Below are 17,445 nucleotides of genomic sequence, written 5' to 3'. Positions count from 1 at the left end.
TGCAGAGGGGTGGGGGGGTACAGAGGGGCAGGGGGGATCCTTGCGTGGATGGCAGCTCACAAGAGGACACACAAGAAGAAGGTAGAAGATGCTGAACAAGTAGCAACACTTGCTGAGGCACGTCATGTGACCAGTAGCACGCCTAAACAGGGTGCCAATATTGGCACAAAAGAGATTACGCTAGACTGCGCCAAGAAGGCACACAGGGCCATGAAAGCAAGGCTATATGAGACGGGCAAACTACTGGCCTGGTTAGAAAAAAAGATGAAGGTCACCAACAGGTCAAGAATACCAAAACTGAATGCAGAAGTAGTGTCAAGCGACCGCGACTTTGCAGAGTTTTGCGTCCAACCATGACGAGCTTTATGGTGCCCCAGCTGAGCCAATAGATACGACATTAGATGGGGTTACGCTCACTTCATTAAATACTAGTCAGACAGCTACACTTGAAGAGAATATCACGGAAGAAGAAATACTGGCTGCCATCTACCAACTTCTCCCAGTCCAACTGACCATGCTACCTCACTTACTTCTGAACTGCCCTTTGCTATCCACCAACATGACCTCAGATCCATGACCCCTGTCTGAATTAATTCTGCTCTACAGACCGTTGGTGCATCTGTATCTTCTGTACACCTTACTGTAAATTTTATCCTATTGCAAATTGAATAACTCACTGTAAATTTTTCTCTTGGCACTGTACCCTGTTGTATATTATGTATACTGTAACTATGTATCCAAGAAATGTGCCCAGTTACCCCTGGGTTAGGCGCATTATATAAACAAAAAACAAACTACAGTCAGGAAAAACCTCAGGCCCAAATGGTCTCCCAATGGAAATCTGGAAGAAGTTAGATAATGATAGCATAGCCCCACACTTGCTTAACATGTTCAAAAAATGCGAAGGAGGAGGGCATACCCGCACCAGATTTACGGAAGGCTACCATAATAGTAATACCAAAAGAAGGTAAACCACCAGATGAATGCACTTCCCACCGGCCTATTTCACTGATAAACAGCTAAACAAAAATACTGGCCAAGGTACTTGCCAGCAGCCTCCAAAGGGTAATCGCGTCCCTAATCCACCCGGATCAATAAGGCTTCATCCGCGTGGATCTCTTCGACATGAATATCCGTAGACTTCATTTGGCGCGAAAGCGCTCTGCCTTCCAGGAATCACTGGCTATCGATTTCTGGAAATTCATAGGCTGGGTTCAGCTTTTATACAACTCTCCTAGAGCGGAATGTAACGCTCACCTGGTATCCACAGGAACGCAACTCAGCTAAACAGGCTGACCTCGACTCCCTGCAATTTGTTCAACTGCAGACTGGGCCTGAAAAACAGGATGGCCAGGGTTGAACTCTCCATTGTCTCTGCTTGCTTGAGCCCCCCCCCCCCCCTTCCTCCTCTTCCCTGGGGACCAAACCTTCCCCTTTGTCCACTCCTCACCATTTCTTGTGTAGTGCGATCTCCGTCCTGCCTTGGTACAAGGGTGCGTTGACTGATGCAGGCTCCATGCTGCCTAGTTGCTTCACTGGCGTGGGCCCGACGGACTGGGCGTGCTGTAACTTCAGCCTGACCGGTAAGTAGAATTAGTCTTATGAACTGTTCTTTTGACTCTTGTCTCTTCTAATGTGACTTTCCTTCCTTAGGAGTTGGAGGGAGGGAGGGAGGGGGGGGGGATGGGGGGTCCGAGATGGTGTCGTGCTGCTGAGATGAGCCGAGCACAGGCGCCAGGTCTGACTCCAAGTTGGTCTTGGGAGGATGGAGAGGTCCTTATATTGGTTGATCGTAGCCTGGCTCCAGCCTGATATCTCAAGAGGGCTGGGGGCAGGAATCATGAGACAGAAGTGAGAGTGAACGGTTGGCCCTCTCGCAACATCCAGCTGGGAAAAGTGACAAGGCAAGGATGCCCCTTGTCAGCCATGCCATTTGCATTAATAATCGAGCCACTGGCAATAATTCTAAGAAACACACAAAAATGGTCAGGTTTCCGATGGAACCACGAATGGGAAGACAGTCTCTGTACGCCGACGACTTACTAATCTAGGCAACCCAGCAGTTTCTTGCCCCACAGTCACACAGATACTAGCAGAGTATGGCAGGTTCAGCGGTCTGTGGGTAAACTGGGGCAGTTGGAAAAGACAGGAGAGAGCACCATAGAGTAGGTAGGAAGAGGAAGGGGGTGGGAGGAGGGGAGAAACACTATGGAAGGACACCAGCAGGAGCGACAGACGAGACAATAGTAGAAAAATGGACAAGACAGGGGCTTAGATAATGGTAGAAAGTCGCTAAAACCTCAGGACGGTGCTACTTTACAATGCAATTTAAATAAAGGAAAACACACCCAAGTCTGAGAGTCTGCTATGTGGCCAGGCTGGTTAGTGAGGCTCCATCCATAACCCGGGCCACTCCTACCTTACTTAATCACTGCTGGTTGACGGCTGACCACTGCAGACACTAGCAGGAGCCATCTCAGTGGGAGCCATCTCAGTGGGAGCCATCTCAGTGGGAGCCATCTCAGTGGGAGCCATCTCAGTGGGAGCCATCTCAGTGGGAGCCATCTCAGTGGGAGCCATCTCAGTGGGAGCCATCTCAGTGGGAGCCATCTCAGTGGGAGCCATCTCAGTGGGAGCCATCTCAGTGGGAGCCGCGCTTTGCCTTGGGACCCTTAGCTACAGGTGCTGCCAGGAAGGGGCTGCCCAGTAAAGTCAGAGATGAACAGCAAGCCACCAATCAGGGGAGGAGGGCCGTCAGGGAGGTGGGAGGGAAAAGGGCAACGAGGAAATGGATGCAAGTGAGCATGGGAGGAGTGGGGGGAGGGAAACAGCGATGGTGCTGGGAGCACTAAAGTACAAATTCAAATTTAATAAGAGGCCCAGGAGGGACTTGGACGGACTGTGCAGCACTCACCTGCTGAAGACCAGAAATGGCGAGCAGTGAAATTGGATGGAAGGTAGGCTGCAAGCCTAAACCACAACCGCCAATCAGGGAGGAGGGCGGACAAGAGGATTTATAGAAAGCAGGCGGGCCCGACTGCAGCGTTGAAGCAAGAGTTGTGGGGGTGCTTGGATAAGCACCACCTCAATTTTCCAAACACCGCTCCTAATCTACCGATTAAATTGTAGTTTGAATATCTGATAAAATTGTGTCTATTTTTATTGGCTAAGATTATGGAATACTAGCAAACTTCAATTTCCGGGAGGGCATGAATGATCTAGTATGCCAGAAAAGAGGTCTTGCATCTGCCGTGGTTTCGATACATTGAACATATGTCCTCAGTGCTGAACCTCCCCTCCATGGGGAGTGATCCTCTGGGCGCAATTACAAAACGGTTGTGAGGGAGGTCTGGGTTCCGAATTTTAAAGCGTTTTTCCAGATGGACCCATATTTGAATTTTCCATGCAAAAGAATTAAGACCATAATGATTTAATTTCAGGCTAGGAATTCTACCTGTTATTTATTTCATTGCTTGATGGAATATGTACTGTGCAGAGAAGTACTCTTTTTGTATTACTATGGTGGAAAATGTAAAGACACCATTTGCATCTGTCCTTTATTTCTTTAAGGAGACATGTCTTGGCAAGCGAGATCTTCAAAGTAGGCTTGTAGATCATGTATCCGGCTTAATGAGGTATTTGGGCACAGACCTTATTAAAATTCTATGAATGTACTATTTGTTTATTTAATAATTCATGTATTAGATACATGTTTGTAACTGGTGTTTTTATGAATTTTAACTTTTAAGGCTAAACGCAGAATAAAGTTTAATACTGCACAGTCATGCTCCCCACATCATCCCTTCATGTGGGCTTACAAACAGGTTCACGTCACATGATACTACAAAAGGTAGACAATACGGATCCACATGAGTGCAACGTAAAAGCGTCAGGCCCATTAGGCCTTGTAGAAGATAGACAAACATTGGGAGACCTAATGCCGACTCCAATCCAGCAGAAATGAGGTACAAGTCTCCCCCAACTTTCACAGGTAAATGCATCAGGTGCAATGCCCTACTCCGGCAAAGATTGCACTCATACACTGATGATAGTCTTGCTCAGACCTCATTCACCTCTTCACCAATCATTATCATTGCTCATGGCTTCCCTAAGAAAGAGCGCACTGGGTCCCATGTATCACCAGGCCTAGATCTAGTATTCTGCTGTATTCCTGTTCAATATCGCAGCACCATGCCAGGTCCTTCAACCACTACTGCCGTTGGGGCTACAGGGCTTGACGAAATTATCAAGATGCAGCGCTTGGCTAATAGCATACTGTTGGGTGTCCTGACCCACGTTTGGACTATTATGCTGCAACATTTGGTGCTGTGGGCTTAGGAAATCCAAGATGGCGGAAAAGCCCACATTTGCGCCAGAATCCAGGAGAACCGTGCAGTTTTGCGCATACCAAACTGGTCCCCTGACCTGCCACCCACCAGTGCAAAGAAAGATGGTTCTGTTCAAAATCCATTTTTATGGATGTCAAAAATTGCTAAGATCATGGGCCTGAAACCACCAAACAAAAATCCAACTATGGTTCAGTGTTTTACTTTACTCTACTACAGATCCACATCAATGCCATGTCAAGCAAGGATTAAGTAAAATCCTCTTTTTGAAATGCATTAATTTAAGACAAATGTCAAAAATAGGTGCAGTACCGGCATTGGACACTGACCGGCGCTGGCGCTCTATAAATCCTGACAGGAGAGCTGTCTTGCAGAACTGTGCAGTGAACAGAAGGGTGTCTTATGTAATTAAAAGTTCAAAAGACTTGCCTTTGCTGAGAACTCACACCCCAGAGACCCACACCAGGAGGCAGGATATCACATGGCCCTGTTGATTGAGACGGAGGGGACTTCCCTGCAGCCTGCTGGACCCAACACAATAGACCCTTTCAATTGAATGGGGTATGCTGATTTTGGGTGGAGACTGTAAACAGAGCTCTGCCTGGAAGGAGAGACATGAGATTCCCCGACTCCCCCAGTTCCTAGGGGCGGGCCAGACAGGACTGTGGATTCATATTGCAGCAAATATGTGTTTAAGTTAAATGCTTCTAAAATCTTGTATTAAGCTCACAGAAACATACAATTTGGGGATCCTGAAAATGAAAAATGCCCTCACGATTTGAGCCCAAATTCCATTTTGTGCGGTGTTCTGGGACCAAACCCTGCTAGTTATTAATATTGCAGACACTGTTTAGGAGAGAGACCTAGTAACTTCCAGTAACATGCTCAGGGAAGGGGTGCAGGTCTGTGTAGATTTGAGGAAAAACCAATATGGCGAAAGTCACTAAAAAGCACAAAATGTTGCCATTTTTGAACCCAGGCTCTGAGGGGGATCAGAGTTGGGCGAGAGTGTATCTTACATTAACCTGTGAAATGTGCATGTAATTTCAACGATGTGTGTATCTGGGAAACCTGTTAGTTATGAAAAATTAATTTTCTAAGTAAAAGCAAAGGGGCGTTTCTTCAATAGACTGAGTCTGATTTACTGACACACTATCCCTTCTCAAATCAGGTCACAGAGAATCCTTGACCTATCAAATCGTAAGAGGGTTGGGCATGCAGAATGAGCCGACCCACCCACTTTCAAAACACATAAAGAGAGACTGCTTGGACAGGCAAGGCATTCATTCTCCATTTTCTTGCGGAGCATTTTGCCGGACCACACAACATCTAGAAGGAACATCCAGAACTTGGACTCCAGATAGACTACAGAACTTAAAGCAAAAGCCTAACCCACAAGCTGAGAACTCTTCTCAGCAGGCCTTCAGAATCCAGCAATCCAACCAAACTATTCTACAGCCGGGTGAGCTGTTGGATTCTTTGCCAAGAACTTTTGCCAGAACCGGTATCAGACCCAGAAAGCGGTGCTGTATCCAGAGAGACCAGAACCAGAGAGACCCAGACCAGACCGCTGTGAAGAGCAGAGCTAACCTAGAGAGCTGCGACTTCAGAACCACCCACCGGAGTCCAGTCCAAACCTGCTGACCAGACCCTGACGGCCTATTTCAAATATTCATAGCATGAGTACTCAGCCAGAACTGTGCAAAACCAATCTCTTAGTTTAAGATAATCTAATTCAAACTATTATAACCTATTAGAACTGCATCATAAGGAATTGTGTGTCCATCCTGTTGATTCAAACCTTCCAAGCGCATCTGTCATTCTGAAACTAATTTCATTTCTGAAAATCTACCTCCACTAAATCGTCCGTATCTCTTGAACCGTTTGTGCTAGAACCTTCATTTTAAAAACAAGCCTAGAACTGACTCCTTATAGTTCCTCCGCAATCGCGAGCGACGCACTCGGAAAAAAGTGCCACGAATTGACCGTTTGCTTCATTTCAACCACATGTAAAAATATCTGTCTTTTGCTTCCATTACTGAATCCCGTTTTCAACCTGATAACCATCCCTGAATCATTGGTAGGGCTAACCTGAACTGATTTAAAGTATCTCTCACTTACCCTGAACCTCTAGAGGGAATTAAAAGCATTTTCACCATATTTTTCACTTCATTGCCACCACATTTAAAAGGATCTTGCATGCTTTAAAATCATACCCTTTTTCCTCTAAGCTCGCTGGGGAGGAACTGGAAATTTCTGTTGCATTTTGTATTCCTGAGAATTGTGTGCTCCCCTTCCATCTCCTTATCTTGTATAGGGGGGAAGGGGAGGGAATTGTCAAAGAAAAAGTGATCATATTATCTTTTGTTGAAATCATAAAGTATTTGTGCTGCATTTTTCCCTCATTGCTTTCCTTGAAACCATAAAAGTATTTTCTGCTACCTTATCCTTCCTATACTAACTCATTGATTGTAAAGAAGTGTGCTAGTGCCAGATTATCTATTGTTGATCAACATTATATTCATATGCCTAAGTGTGATATCAAATATTAATTTATTATAAAAGATATATATATATATATATATATATATAGTTTAATTTTTCCAAATTGCAAAACAAACCTACTTCTTGGCTCAGTGAGGTCAGGGGGATTCAAAGAGGGGCGTTACATAATCATCCAGAGTATAACTTGTCATAAAAATATATAAATAAGGGCTTCCCTTGAGCAATCTCAGACAAGGCACTGACTTAGTGGCAGTGCTTGATTGGAGTCACACAATACATATTGACAGCAATTCTCTGCTCCCCCCCCCCCGCTCCCTTCCTAGAAGCCTCTAGTAGCCACCCAAACATGCATCAAACGATGTCCCGAGGGACATCTTGATAAATAATGGACCCTGTCATTTGTTACTTGCCGCCAAAATTTAGTCAGGGAAGGGAATCTCCACAGAATGAGCAAATATCCAGCATTATCACTTTTACACCTGGGGCACCATCCATCACTGGAGCAACCACATTTCTTCTGAACCACAGGTGACAAATAAGGCTGAAACAGAATTTTAAATTGAAGGAGCTTAAAGCTGGAGTAATCGCCGCCTTCCTGGTGTGTAAGCACATTTATTGCCACCTCTTCTCCCCAGCCGAGAACCAATATCCGCTGCCCACAGACTTGCACTGTGGCACTTCCTTTGGAGCTGAGCTTAGAACCATCCGATATATTTAGACTAGCATTGACCAGGTACTTCAAAAAAAGGGGTAATGCCGGCAGCTCGCAGGGAAAATGATGGCGACCAGGCCCGAAACGCAGAGAAAAACACATTCTTCAGACATTTGCCACCAGGAAACAACTGACACGCTAACACCACCACATATCCTACGTTCCACAGGTGTCCCGATGAACAGTACCTCACGTGTGGGTTAACCTACCTGGGCGCAAAAAGGCTAAACCACTGGTACATCAAATGCCCAGGGGGAAGACTGGATTTGGCTTTGGACAACCCACATTTGGGCCAGGGGTATCGCAGCCACCAAGGAAAATAGGGAACCCCATGCATTTCTGAAAAGACGACACCTGTGAAAATCCAAAGAGGTCCGACTTGTGTGAACTATGAACACATTACCCACAATACCCGGCAAAGGGCCAAAACGCCATGCGAATCCTAAAACAAAATCCAGCCCAAATGAATTGCATAGTTTGGCCCAGACTAGCTCCCAGGAGACAAACTGCCAGTCAGCGTAGAAATCAAACCAGTGATTATGGACAATGGTCAAAATGCCACGTGAATGAGGAATAAGTGTAAAACCATGCATCACCTCCCCCTCCCCCCAATCCCCTCCCAGGACTCAGCTAGCCCATCATTCAACTTCCCCATCAAGTGCGTATCAAAGATATTTTCTCTGCGACGCTCCCCATAAGCCACAATCTTGCACATTTTAGCATGGTTGTTCAGCCCCCTTACATTCCAGCTGAGGATGCATTGTTCTTGTGGTAATAATTCATCATTCAAGCACAACGTAACCTTTGCATGCATCCCTCCCAGTATAAAATAGTAGATTTATGTAGCAGCAGAGCTTTCAAAGCCACATGAACCCATTTTGAAAAACCCCTGAATCTTTTAACATACCACAAACTGCCCCCACCCACCCAACTCTAAACCCCACCCCTCACATCAACATGTCACAACCTCCCAACACCCCCACTGCCCGACCCAAACCAGCAGTGATACCCCACCCCAACTCTCACCACCAGGGTGCCCATGGGGGGTTTTGAAACAATTTACTTGATGGTGAAGAGCCTTCCAAATGCACAATAAATACAATAAATTACCCAAGGGCACCGATTCGGCAACCTTGTTAGTCCGACCACCGAGCGACCCCCAAAGAGGAGGAGGCACATGCATACCAGGATATAGCAACTGGCCCATTTTGCTACATTACCAAACAATTAGAACAACATGGGCACTTCTACTTGTACCACTTTTTAGCAAACATCAGTTCCATCTAAAATCGCATCCATAGCCAAATACTGTTGGTAAATCTCTACTGTAATGTCACACTCCCAGATCACCTTAGCCTTTAGGCAGGGACTCCACAAAAGATATTACTTTAGTTGGATCAGTGGGAAAAATAAAATATTTAAAATATATAAAATATATACAAGTCTTGTTACCCTGAACATGCAGTTTAGAGAGGTGCAGCATAGCATATTGTATCCCCCTTCCGCTCAAACCCTTCGCAGCCAGAGTCGAGCCTGCTGCACAGATGGGGTGAAATCCTGGTAGAACGACACACTGGATACCTTATAGTGCATGTCACCCAGTTCTCGTGCCCTGTGCAGAATGGTCATCAGTCACGATAGTTCAGCAGCCACGCAATGACCTGGTGTGGATTATGCCCTGGTCTGGCCTTCTGCATTGGGACACAGTGAGCCTGTTAAAATCAAGAATTGGGGGAGGGGATGGAGAATGCCGGGCCTCCTTAATAAAGGAAGGATTCGATGTACAGTTCCATATTTTGCACAGGCACAGATTCCAGGGTCCTGACCACTAGTTACATCGGGACCTCACTTCCAAGTACTCATTCTTGCCCCAGATATCTTCACCTGCCACTTTAGACCACTAAACTGCTCGGATCTTCTAGCACCCACCCACTCTGTGGTCAACCTCGCGAAAACTGCTTTCCTTCTCCAGCCTCTTCTGGATGTGGTACATCTTATACTCCATGCTATCCAACTTGGAACTCACTGATGCAAAGCCGCTTTTCATTGCCACCAGGATTAAGCTCAGGTCTGAGGTCTGGCTCAAGGGCCCTCCGGGTGTAGCTGAAACCTTTCCAGCCGAAGCTGCCTCCTCCGGCCCCATCCGTCGGGATGTGGCCATGGTGCCTTTGCACAGGGAGAAACCTTCCCTCTGTAAGCTGCAGGTGACCCTGCTTCTTATTCCCCTTGGCCATCCAATTGCTGCACAGATTCTCACAGATCGTGCTTGCCTAATCTGCGCAGTCAATCCAGATGCTGACATTCAACTGGGGGGGTGGGGGTGGGGGGTTGGGGAGTTAAAGGGGCTCCAAACACTAGCAACCGACATACCCTGCTCAGCTACCTCCACCCTCTACAGGCGACAGCAGGCCCATTAAACAACGCTGCCCAGCACTTTACTGAAAGATCGATATTGTCCACTTCCACCAGGGGTTGTGGGGGGCAGAAGGGCCCCCACAACTGACTCACCTCCACAGGCCACGCCACCTACTTCCAGCGTCTGCACTAAAGCAGGGCCACACGTCTGTATCCAAAAAGCCAGCCTCGCCCCCTCAGAGTGGAGCTTGGACCTTAGAATCCCACAACAACATGGCAGACATCCCCGGTCACTGTCAGAGCACACACTGCATTATAAGACAAATCCAAAAGTAGTTCGGTCTGCGATTATATAGCCTACAAGCGGGCTGTTCAGTCAGCCCTTTATTCCACTAGCTTTGCCATCTTTCAAAGCAGTCTCTTCCATAACTGATGTTTAAGTAGCCACCCCAAAGGACATGCAAGCCACAAGGTAAGCCCTTTTCAAAGCATAGTCCGCTTTCCTTTCCACCTTGTCGCACAACAGCCTCCTCTGCCACAGAATATCAACCCACCAGACTGGACAATCATATCGATCTGCAGAGTATCGAACAAAGATCCTGACCCAGCAAAGAAAACAACAAAGATGTGAAGCAGGGCACAGCAAACTTCTCCAGATCCTTACAGTCCTTCCTCAATTGTGGGATGCCTCACCTTGATGGTATGTTTGAAACGTCAAGTTGAGAAACTTTGTCATTATGTTCTTAAAGTGATAATCCTTTCAGATTCAAAGAGTTGTACATCTGCATGCAATGGCTTTACTGAGGGCTGCTTCTGAAAAGCAAGCTTTATGACCTCTGGCAGAGTCCACTGCCAAAAAAGCCCTGTATTGTGTTGGGAAGGGGTGGCGATCGTCCCAGACATCCAAGTGAATTCGAATTAGGGAAAAACCCAAAAATGTACAATAGGGGCCCCATGGAGGTACAGGTTGGGGGGGTGTGGGGGGGGGGGGGGGGGGAGTACATGTTGTGGGCTTAGAACACACAGGGAATCAGATGGCATCTTAGGTAATAACAGCCATACTGAAATCGAGGTCTGATGCTGTATTGCAGCCGGGACTGTAGTCATAGTGTAAAATAGGTTGTATCGTGGGCACTGGTGAGAAAGGCCAGAGATTCATGGACCTTTCATTGTCTCAGGTTACCAGCTTTTCGTATCCAGGAAGAATGCACCCTGCAAGGCCACAAGGGGGTTGAGAGCTCCTTGCAAAAAGCGATCCCATGAGAAGGAGAGCACGAGCCTCCAACCTCCCCCGTCCCTGCTGTAAGTAATAGCACCCAGCTGCCCCCATCCCAAGGTATAAACCAGCCCCAGACCACCGACCATAAAACTGTTAAACCACAGATCAATAAAGCAGGGATCAGCTGCCTTCTCCAGAGGCCATGTAATTTGTGCTGCGAGGTATGGGGCGGGCCAACATAAACCAAAAAATTAGGGTGGAACGCTTTGGATGGGCACAGAGGTGTCTGGAATCGAGCTGGTCTGTGCTTCAGTTGCAATGACCTCGTAGTATCCGCTTAGACCTTGTCTGCGTACCAGGTGCACATATAATGTATTGTTTTTTTCTTCATATAATGAGCAATTAGTTGTAGCCTCAAGCCTAATACACCCTAATACACACAAGAAGAAGCCAACATGGGAGAAGAGGGACAGACTGGACCAATTGGCTGGTATCCATGGAGCAGGTAGCCTATATGTATAGGATCTCACCACCCAGCCACTCGGATTTGCACCTTACGTCAATGATGAAGCTGTGTGCCTTTTTAATGGGCTGATTCTACTAATTTTGGCAGAACGTTCCACAGCAGCAAAGTGTTTTGCTGGTGCAACTGTATTTTTGTGTAAATAACCCTTGTTCTTGCAAAGGTGTGCCAGGCCTTTTTCCCCCTAGTGGGTTGAATTTTTCCTGGTGTTACATTTGAGGGGTTTCTCTACATTAGGGAAACCAATATACACATACCTACAATTGGGTTAGTTGGAAGTCAAAATATTAGGGTTTGCATTAACTACTGAGGTTTCAATTTATTAAAAGTCACTTGTAGTAGTGGGGGGGGGAGCGCTGTTGTGCGCCAGACAAGATGGCCGCCTGATCTACGAGCTCCGTGGCAGGCAGATCACTCGATCCGGATTTCTTGCCTTTGCGACTAGCAACCGGAACCAAGCTGTGATGACTTGCGTACTGCTGGCTCAGGGATCATCTGGCCCGAATCCCAACAGAAAACGGTGTCAGGAACCCTGCCAACGGGTACTGCTGCGACCTTCCCCCGTACACCCCCCTTCCAACGGCTGTGGAACTGCGTGCCAAAATCTGGCGCTGGAGAACTGACGGATCCAGCCGCCCCACGTAGCCGGGACACCCCGCCACCCTTTGCGGAGACCCGCCGGGCAACGGAACACCTCCACATCAGAGTGGAGACCGGGAGCGGATACTGCGGCACACGCCAACGGTGCGGGCCCTGCAGCCGGACAGGCTCTGGTCCTTGTGCGCTGGGCCGGCGCCCTTGCTTGGAGGCGGGTTGCTCCTGCATCGGCCTTGCCCTGCCTGCCCCCTCGGAGACTGTATAACATGGGGGCGGCTTGGTGGTAGGCTTCCCCCCCCCACCTTCGGTGAGACTCCAGCACACGGGGTAGAGCTGCAGCGGACACCAGGCGCCGTGCTCCCCTGACTACATGGGCTAAGACACCAGACCCCTGGTTGTCACAAGGTACGTGGGGGGATTGGAGTCCTCGAACACCCCCATTGAGGAACACTGACTTACACACTCCCCAAAGGTGTCCTACAGATTGATTGCCAGCAGTTTCATAACTTTGGGCTGCATTCCCATGGGGGGAACATCACTCGCTAGAGTTCAATAAAAACGCCCTGGGGCCCTGCAGCTCGCGCCCGAAACGTACTGTGGCCCTGACCCCGCTCCTCCTCCCCTCAGGGTGCTGCCCCCCTGCGACATGGATCCACCTCAATCCTCCCGCTCCATCTGCAAGCGGCACAGACGGCACTAGACTCCTGCACTGTACCTTGAGGGGTCCTGGCCTCTGGCTGCTCTGCTGTGGCCTCCTGGCTACCCTAGGTGTGCGCCCCATGCATGGACTGAGATCACCCACAAACCATACCATCTTTCCGAGATAACGTGCGGGGACCCGCTAACAGTTGAATACACATCCTGACATTCCTATAAATAATGTAGAGAGGCGGGGGATGTAGACTTTCTCGCCCCCCTGCAAATACAACGGGACACCTGAGCTTTAGTGGCCGACCTCCGGAGAGGTGGAGCTGTGACACCGCGCCTGGGTCCCTGGTGACCAACGGCGGTTACCCCCATCTACCTGACCACAGTTTGCTTTGAGGCTTCATCCCTAACCCACCCGTTATCGCGAGATCCCACAGGCTACACTAGTAGTCATCTCTATGGTGTGGAAGTGTATGCGAAATCTGTACAACAAATTCCTGTAGGTCAAGCATTGTAAACCCATGTGTAGTCGGATCAGAGTAAATGCCAGATAAAAAAAAACATCAGCCCCCTTGATCACCTGTTCGATCCTCCGAGCCCCTACGGGGTATAATAAGCAAATAGGGCAGCCTGCCGTGGTGCACCAACTCAACTGTCTGCACAACTTTGGAGACCTTCAACTCACTAGAAGCGCAAATACTATATCCTACTGTCATCCCGGGTGACCATCGCCGGCGGAGGCACGCGGCTAGGTCTCCCAGCGCACTGTATCCTACTGGACCCCCTCCCACGTTGACCAAGGTGCTGTTAGTCCTCCCTCAGTCCGCTTAAACCTTAACATCGACACAATGACCAAGGGGGCCGGGAAAAAGCAGAGCTCCATTAATGTTCACGAAGACCCCGCAGAGATCGTCTGAGGCGGTGCCAGAGCAGGCCCCCCATTAACTCATCCCTTGCTCCCTCTTACTCCCAGAACATGATGGCATTCATCCGGGAGGGCTTTACCACACTCCATTCTAAATAAGACGACATGAATGGCACCATATCCACCATCAAGGCCCATATGGAGAGGACCGACAGCCGGGTGTCGGAGGTTGAAACAAGGGCGAGCTCCACTGAGAATGGTCTGGGTGCCCTACGGGCAGAGGTGTCCTCTCTTTCCACCCAGGTCCTTGAAGTGGAGAAGAAAAATGAGGACCTCGAATCCCGATCGAGACGGAACAACCTCCGCATTATTGGTGTTCCCGAGGATGGTATCAATTAACCGATGGAGGACTATGTCGAACATACACTACTATCGCTCCTCGACTCACCGAAGCTCTCCCCGCAGTTTGCCATAGAGCGGGCGCACTGCACCCTGACAACTAAACCCAAGCCGGGCATGCCTCCAAGGCCCATTATAGCTAGGGTTCTGAACTTCGAGACCAAGATGCCCTCCTCAGAGCCTCAAGAATTAAGGGGGAACTCCTGTTGGGAGGAGCACGGATACATCTTTACCCTGACTTCTCGGTGGCTGTCCAACGGGAGCGCAAGACTTTCCTGGCGGTAAAGAGAAGGCTAAAAGATCACGGAGTCAAATACTCTATGCTATATCCCGCCAAACTGCATGTAGAGCATGCTAACCATGTGTATTTTTTCACGATCCCAGAGGAAGCCTCCAGATTCATCGACGAACACTTCCCAGGCTGAACCTCCCCCCTCACCTTGTTTCTACAGCCATTACGTTGCCCCGTGGGGAGGTCGCCAACTCTGACTACCTCTCTGCGCCAGGAATAGACTAGTCTTGCCTCCTTGACAAGTTCAGTTTGGTTCACCACCACACGTCAGTGTCACAATAATGTGTGCAAAACCTACGATGCTTCTTTTTTAGGCACTATGTTTTATCCTGATCTGCCGTTGGCCCGGAGCGATGTCATCAGTCTGGCTCACAGGCCTCCAGGTGTTGATGCCGCTAGTTTGGATTTGGTTAATGGGTTTTGGGACTATCATTCCTCTAATTGGGGGGGGGGGGGGGATTTGGGTGGGGGAGGGACACATTGGGTGTTATGTTATAAAAAGCTTGATGTTGGCAGCATGGGTGGCGCACGGGGTAACAATGACCGATTGGGGCAACAGGGCTGCTAAACCAGCCCATTGGACACAAACACGTTCTTGATTCGAACACTGCTACATCGTTGTCTGAAAATATTTTGACGTTTATGAGCTGGAATGTGCGGGGATTGGACAATTTTAGGAAAATGACACAACTCCAGCTACAAGCCGAACGTCATGGGACCAAGATACTTTTTTTTGCAAGAGACACATGCCTGTGCCGAACAATGTGCTAGATTTGCCAAAATGTGGGGCCCCCAGAGATACTTCCCTAACCTCTACCCAAAGTCGCGGGGTCATGACCCTTATCCATAAGAGTCTTAAATTCACACTTATATCCTCACAGATAGACCCCCAGGGCAGATATGTGCTACTCCATGCCATGCTTCAGAACAGAGAAGTGGTCCTACTGAATATCTACGGGCCTAACAGACGACCCAGAATACTATACACATCACATCCCTTCTCGATGGCTTCCCTCTAGTTCCAATCCTTTGGGGTGGCGACTTTAACACAATTTTTGATGTAAACCTCACCAGGCCCCACCAACTCAACAAAGCAGCCTATACCGCACTGTCATCCCTGCCTCGCCAAGGGCGACGCATGGAGACTCCTCTACCCTGACTCCCGCTCCTACTCGGTGCACGACTCCTACTCCCGAATTGATAGATGGATTATCTCCGATGTACTGATTAAAAATGTCACAACTGACGATTCTTCCTAGAACCCTATCTGACCACTCACCAGTGACCACCCTGGGTTGGGGCCCGGATTGCGACTGTACCAGACACTGGAGGATGAAACCCCACTCTCTCCTCGACCCCTTGTTTAGCTCTGAGCTGGCTATCAAAGAGTTATTTTAAATAAATACGGGCTCGGTACCTTCACAGGCCACTCTGTGGGAATCCTTTAAGGTATACATTAGGGGCATAGCGCTTTCCAAGGAAAATCGCATTCTCAGAACAATCCGGAGGGACATAGCCGAGAGCGAATCCAAACTATCGATCCTGGAAGCCCAATGCTCACTGCTTCCAACCCCTGAGACCCTGGCATCAATAGGAGAGGAACTCAACACAATCCGGTCCCTGGCGGAATGTGAACAAAAATTCCTGGATGGCCCTGGCCTGGCGAGGAAATATGGAGAGGGCGAGCGTCCTGGCCGCTTCCGTGCGAGGCTTATTCGCCGCGTGCTAGGTGCCCCGCATATCCCTGGGGTTAAGCAGCCTGATGGCTTTTTGGCCATCTCACCCCAGGATATCAACTCAGAATTTTACACGTTTTATGAAGCCCTGTACTCCAACGTAGATGATGCCTCAATAGCTGAAGTCGACTCTTACCTTGATGCCCTCCCCCCTATCGACCCGCTCCTCTGAGACTGCTGGGTTCCTCGACTCTCTGCTCACTCCTGAGGAGTTCTCGGATGCAGTGGACTCACTCTCCTCTGGGAAGGCTCCCGGCTCTGATGGCATCCCTTCTACAAACGCTATAAATCTCTTCTGCTCCCTCACCTAATAGCTCTCTGGGAGGAATCGGTAGAGGTAGGCAAATTTCCCCCATCACTTCGAGAAGCCACAATAATGTTATTACTCAAGCCTGGTAAATCCCCCACACAGTGCAGCTCGTATCGCCCACTCTCGCTCATAAACTGCGATGTCAAAATATATGCCAAATTGTTAGCAATAAGACTAGCCCCCTGTGTGCCATCTGTCATCCACCCAGATCAAGCGGGCTTCATCCCAGGACGCTCCACCTCCTTGAACCCGAGACGCCTCTTTAACATCATTAGCAGAATACGCCCCAATGTACAAGCGGTGGCCGCCACACGACATGCAAAAAGCGTTTGATTCGGTTTCGTGGAAGTATCTCTGGCGGGTCCTTGAAAGTGCAAATGTGGTCCCACTTCTCTCCTCGGTCAGACTACTCTACATGGATCCGGTGGCCAGGGTCCGTACTAAAGACCGATGCTCCCCTCGCATTACGATCGCCAGGGGGGACGAGACAGGGCTGTCCATTCTCTCCTCTGATCTTCGCCATAGCAATTGAGCCTTTTGCTGATATGTTACGCCAGTCCCAAGCACATAAAGGGCTACGAACTGCGGGCCAGGCTGATAGTGTCCTTGTATGCCGATGACGCGCTTCTCTTCATTCGCTCCCCCTCCATTAATTTATCCCCAATATTGGAAGACGTCGTCCACGGGCACATCTCGGGCCTTAAGGTGAACTGCTCAAAATCTACACTTTTCCCACTCACGGACAGTACTCTCCCTCCTCCCGATACTCTGAGGTTCACGTGGGTTCAGTTGAAATTCACCTACCTTGGGATAGAGGTAACTCGGCAGTTCGAGTCGACCTTTGAGGTGAACTATAATTATCTTACGCACCCGACGACCAGGACCCTACCCTGGAGCAAGCTACCGATCTCCCTTGCAGGCAGAATAGGGATATTGAA

At 48.8% G+C, this 17,445-nt stretch overlaps 1 protein-coding gene across 3 annotated transcripts in view; it reads right to left on the bottom strand.

Moving 5' to 3' along the window:
• HMMR (hyaluronan mediated motility receptor) overlaps positions 1-17,445 on the bottom strand; it is a 630,884-nt gene that overhangs the window by 587,905 nt on the left and 25,534 nt on the right. The window lies entirely within an intron of this gene.

The sequence above is a fragment of the Ambystoma mexicanum genome, chromosome 3q, assembly GCF_040938575.1.
Source record: "Ambystoma mexicanum isolate Mex_15411 chromosome 3q, UKY_AmexF1_1, whole genome shotgun sequence".
Lineage (NCBI taxonomy): Eukaryota > Metazoa > Chordata > Amphibia > Caudata > Ambystomatidae > Ambystoma > Ambystoma mexicanum.
The sequence above is the reverse complement of the archived record's forward strand: the minus strand, read 5'-3'. Positions and strand labels throughout refer to the sequence as shown.